Source organism: Eleutherodactylus coqui, chromosome 10 (assembly GCF_035609145.1).
Source record: "Eleutherodactylus coqui strain aEleCoq1 chromosome 10, aEleCoq1.hap1, whole genome shotgun sequence".
Lineage (NCBI taxonomy): Eukaryota > Metazoa > Chordata > Amphibia > Anura > Eleutherodactylidae > Eleutherodactylus > Eleutherodactylus coqui.
The window spans coordinates 2323735-2329776 of NC_089846.1; positions in this window are offsets into that span (position 1 = coordinate 2323735).

Sequence of the window (6042 nt, forward strand, 5' to 3'; positions counted from 1 at the left end):
GTGTATCGCAGCCGACTGCTGCGCGATTAGGAGAGAGGCACGTTTCTGGCGTCCCCACATTCATCGCCCAATTAATGGGTCCACGCGGGAGACCTTTATTAGAAAATGAGCAGTGTGAGCAGGTCCTGTCCTGGATGGCAGAAAGTGCTTCGAGCAAGCTATCGTCCATCCACAGTTCGGCGCCGTCCACTGCTGCAAATCCGAATCCTCTGTCTGCTGCTCCTCCTTCCTCCCAGCCTCCTCACTCCATTACAATGACACCTGCTCAGGAGCGGGAACACTCCCAGGAACTGTTCTCGGGCCCCTGCTCAGATTGGGCAGCAGTGGTTCCTCTCCCACCAGAGGAGTTTATCGTCACTGATGCCCAACCATTGGAAAGTTCCCGGGGTCCGGGGGATGAGGCTGGGGACTTCCGGCAACTGTCTCAAGACCTTTCAGTGGGTGAGGAGGACGATGACGATGAGACACAGTTGTCTTGCAGTGAGGTAGTAGTAAGGGCAGTAAGTCCGAGGGAGGAGCGCACGGAGGATTCGGAGGAAGAGCAGCAGGACGATGAGGTGACTGACCCCACCTGGTGTGCAACGCCTACTGAGGACAGGTCTTCAGAGGGGGAGGCACAGGCAGCAGCAGGGCAGGTTGCAAGAGGCAGTGCGGTGTCCAGGGGTAGAGGCAGGACCAGACCGAATAATCCACCAACTGTTTCCCAAAGCGCCCCCTCGCGCCATGCCACCCTGCAGAGGCCGAGGTGCTCTAAGGTCTGGCAGTTTTTCACAGAGACGCCTGACGACCGACGAACAGTGGTGTGCAACCTTTGTCGCGCCAAGATCAGCAGGGGAGCCACCACCACCAGCCTCACCACCACAGGCATGCGCAGACATATGATGGCCAAGCACCCCACAAGGTGGGACGAAGGCCGTTCACCGCCTCCGGTTGGCACCGCTGCCTCTCCCCCTGTGCCCCAACCTGCCACTGAGATCCAACCCCCCTCTCAGGACACAGGCACTACCGTCTCCTGGCCTGCACCCACACCCTCACCTCCGCTGTCCTCGGCCCCATCCACCAATGTCTGTCAGCGCACAGTCCAGCCGTCGCTAGCGCAAGTGTTGGAGCGCAAGCGCAAGTACGCCGCCACGCACCCGCACGCTCAACCGTTAACTGTCCACGTAGCCAAATTTATCAGCCTTGAGATGCTGCCGTATAGGGTTGTGGAAACGGAGGCTTTCAAAGCTATGATGGCGGCGGCGGCCCCGCGCTACTCAGTTCCCAGTCGCCACTACTTTTCCCGATATGCCGTCCCAGCCCTGCACGACCACGTCTCCCGCAACATTGTACGCGCCCTCACCAACGCGGTTAGTGGCAAGGTCCACTTAACTACGGACACGTGGGCAAGCACAGGCGGGCAGGGCCACTATATCTCCCTGACGGCACATTTGGTGAATTTAGTGGAGGCTGGGACAGAGTCAGAGCCTGGGACCGCTCACGTCCTACCCACCCCCCGAATTGCGGGCCCCAGCTCGGTGGTGGTATCTGCGGCGGTGTATGGTTCCTCCACTAAAGCACCCTCCTCCTCCTCCTCCTCAACCTCTGTCTCGCAATCTAGATGTGTCAGCAGCAGCAGGACGTCGCCAGCAGTCGGTGTCGCGCGGCGTGGCAGCACAGCGGTGGGCAAGCGTCAGCAGGCCGTGCTGAAACTACTCAGCTTAGGAGATAAGAGGCACACGGTCCACGAACTGCTGCAGGGTCTGACAGAGCAGACCGACCGCTGGCTTGCGCCGCTGAGCCTCCAACCGGGCATGGTCGTGTGTGACAACGGCCGTAACCTGGTGGTGGCTCTGCAGCTCGGCAGCCTCACGCACGTGCCATGCCTGGCCCACGTCTTTAATTTGGTGGTTCAGCGCTTTCTGAAAAGCTACCCACGCTTGTCAGACCTGCTCGTAAAGGTGCGCCAGCTCTGCGCACATTTCCGCAAGTCCCACACGGACGCTGCCACCCTGCGCACCCTGCAACATCGGTTTCATCTGCCAGTGCACCGACTGCTGTGCGACGTGCCCACACGGTGGAACTCTACGCTCCACATGTTGGCTAGGCTCTATGAGCAGCGTAGAGCTATAGTGGAATACCAACTCCAACATGGGCGGCGCAGTGGGAGTCAGCCTCCTCAATTCTTTTCAGAAGAGTGGGCCTGGTTGGCAGACATCTGCCAGGTCCTTCGAAACATTGAGCAGTCTACCCAGATGGTGAGCGGCGATGCTGCAATCATTAGCGTCACCATTCCTCTGCTATGCATCTTGAGAAGTTCCCTGCAAACCATAAAGGCAGCCGCTTTGCGCTCGGAAACAGAGCCGGGGGAAGACAGTATGTCGCTGGATAGTCAGAGCACCCTCCTGTCTATATGTCAGCGTGTTGAGGAGGAGGAGGAGGAGCATGAGGAGGATGAGGAGGAGGGGGAAGAGACAGCTTGGCCCACTGCTGACGGTACCCATGCTGCTTGCCTGTCATCATTTCAGCGTGTATGGCCTGAGGAGGAGGAGGAGGAGGAGGAGGAGGAGGATCCTGAAAGTGATCTTCCTAGTGCGGACAGCCATGTGTTGCATGACTTCATGTTAGGATGCCTTTCTCGTGACCCTCGCATTCAACGCATTCTGGCCACTACGGATTACTGGGTGTACACACTGCTCGATCCACGCTATAAGGAGAACCTTCCCACTCTCATTCCCGAAGAGGAAAGGGGTTCGAGAGTGATGCTATACCACAGGACCCTGGCGGACAAACTGATGGTAAAATTCCTATCCGACAGCGCTAGTGGCCGAAGGCGCAGTTCCGAGCGCCAGGTAGCAGGGGAGGTGCGGAGATCGAGCAGCATGTACAGCACAGGCAGTGCAACAGTCTTTAAGGGCCTGGACAGCTTTATGGCTCCCCAGCAAGACTGTGTCACCGCTCCCCAGTCAAGGCTGAGTCGGCGGGAGCATTGTAAAAGGATGGTGAGGGAGTACGTAGCCGATCGCACGACCGTCCTCCGTGACGCCTCTGCCACCTACAACTACTGGGTGTCGAAGCTGGACACGTGGCCTGAACTAGCGCTGTATGCCCTGGAGGTGCTTGCTTGCCCTGCGGATAGCGTCTTGTCAGAGAGGGTGTTTAGTGCGGCTAGGGGAATCATCACAGATAAGCGTACCCGCCTGTCAACCGACAGTGCCGACAGGCTTACACTCATCAAGATGAACAAAGCCTGGATTTCCCCAGACTTCTCTTCCCCACCAGCGGACAGCAGCGATACCTAAGCAATACGTAGGCTGCACCCGCGGATGGAAGCATAGTTCTCTCTCACCATCCAAAACGGGGACATTTCTGCTTCATCAATCTGTGTATAATATTCCTCCTCCTCCTCCTGCTCCTCCTCCTGAAACCTCACGTAATCACGCTGAACGGGCAATTTTTCTTAGGGCCACAAGGCTCACTCATATAATTTTTCTAAAAATTTTTTATACGTTTCAATGCTCTTAAAAGCGTTGGAACTTTAACTTGAACCAATTTTTCGTTAAACTGGGCTGCCTCCAGGCCTAGTTACCACTTAAGCCACATTAACCAAAGCGATTAATGGGTTTCACCTGCCATCTTGGTTGGGCATGGCCAATTTTTACTGAGGTACATTAGTACTGTTGGTACACCAATTTTTTTGGGCCCTCACCTACAGTGTAATCATAGCAATTTCTATGTTCTTCGCCTGCACTCATGGTACAGAAAGGTGTGTGGGGTTGGCCTACACTTTAGCTACATAAATGTAACTTGGGCCTTGGCTATACTGCAGCTACTGAAATGGAACTAAGACTGCGCTCCCACTATACTGCTGCTTCAGAATTGTTCCTGGGGCCTGTGTAGGCTGCTACTATTACTTAAATGGAACTTAGAGTATGCTCCTCCTATACTGCTGCTTCGGAATTGTTACTGGGGCCTGTCTTCAGTGCTACTATTACTGAAATGGAACTAATACTGTGCTCCCCCTATAATGCTGCTAGTGATATGTTAGTGGGGCCTGTCCTAATGCTACGGCTGAAATGTTACGAATTATGGGCTCTGCCTATACTGCTGCTAATGGTATGTCTCTGGGGTGTGGAAACAGAGGCTTCCCAAAGACATGATGGCGGCGAGGCCATTTCCCACCAACGCGGTTACTGTTAAGGTGCCTATAACCACGGACACGTGGAGAGGACACGTAGTGCCTCAAAAACATCCCCCTCCTCCTCCAACAATGAAAACATTCTTGGCAAATGCCTTTGCATTGGTCCGTCTGGTGGCAGTCCAAGAATTTCACCTTTACCGACACAACAAGAGAGCCCCCCCACCATCCCCCCGCCACGGCCCACTTAATCCTGGCCACATTCCGAAAACCAACTAAATAAAACCGCGCTACTAGGTCCGCAGTCGCCACCACATTCCCACCAACGCGGTTACTGTTAAGGTACATATTACCAGTCTGACTGGGGCATACAGACACCTTGACAGAATGAATAGTGTGTGGCACATAGGTTCCCCATTGCTATGCCCACGTGTGCAGCTCCTGATGGCGGTGGCACAGGATTGGATTTCTCATTGCTTCTGTACAGCATTGTGGGCTATCGCCCCACCACTTTTAAAGAGGGTCGCTGCCTAGCCGTGCCAACCTCTGCAGTGTGTGCCTGCGGTCCCTCGTCATGGCAGACGCAATTCTAAATAGACATGAGGGTGGTGTGGCATGAGGGCAGCTGAAGGCTGCGCAGGGACACTTTGGTGTGCGCTGTGGGGGGGAGGGGGGGCGGTTGGTCAGCATGTAACCCAGGAGAAGTGGCAGCGGAGTGTCATGCAGGCAGTGATTGTGCTTTGTTGGAGGTAGTGTGGTGCTTAGCTAAGGTATCCATTGCTAATGAGGGCTTTTCAGAAGTAAAAGTTGTTGGGAGGGGGGGGCACTCTTGCCGCTATTGTGGCTTAATAGTGGGACCTGGGAACTTGAGATGCAGCCCAACATGTAGCCCCTCGCCTGCCCTATCCGTTGCTGTGTCGTTCCCATCACTTTCTTGAATTGCCCAGATTTTCACACACGAAAACCTTAGCGAGCATCGGCGAAATACAAAAATGCTCGGGTCGCCCATTGACTTCAATGGGGTTCGTTACTCGAAACGAACCCTCGAGCATCGCGATAAATTCGTCCCGAGTAACGAGCACCCGAGCATTTTGGTACTCGCTCATCTCTAGTTGTTACATTGTATCTGAATGACTGTTATTATACATCATGGAGGGTTGTTACATTGTATCTGCATGATTGTTATTATACATCATGGAGGGTTGTTACATTGTATCTGGATGACTGTTATTATACATCATGGAGGGTTGTTACATTGTATCTGGATGATTGTTATTATACAGCATGGAGGGTTGTTACATTGTATCTGGATGATTGTTATTATATGGCATGGAGGGTTGTTACATTGTTTACAGATGATTGTTATTACACATCATGGAGGGTTGTTACATTGTTTACAGATGATTGTTATTATACAGCATGGAGGGTTGTTACATTGTATCTGGATGACTGTTATTATACGGCATGGAGGGTTGTTACATTGTATCTGGATGATTGTTATTATACATCATGGAGGGTTGTTAGATTGTATCTGGATGATTGTTATTATACACCATGGAGGGTTGTTACATTGTATCTGGATGATTGTTATTATACATCATGGAGGGTTGTTACATTGTATCTGGATGATTGTTATTATACGGCATGGCGGGTTGTTACATTGTATCTGGATGATTGTTATTACACATCATGGAGGGTTGTTACATTGTATCTGGATGATTGTTATTATACAGCATGGAGGGTTGTTACATTGTATCTGGATGATTGTTATTACACATCATGGAGGGTTGTTACATTGTATCTGGATGATTGTTATTACACATCATGGAGGGTTGTTACATTGTATCTGGATGGTTGTTATTACACATCATGGAGGGTTGTTACATTGTATCCAGCACTGAGCTGTTACTGTAAACAGATTGATA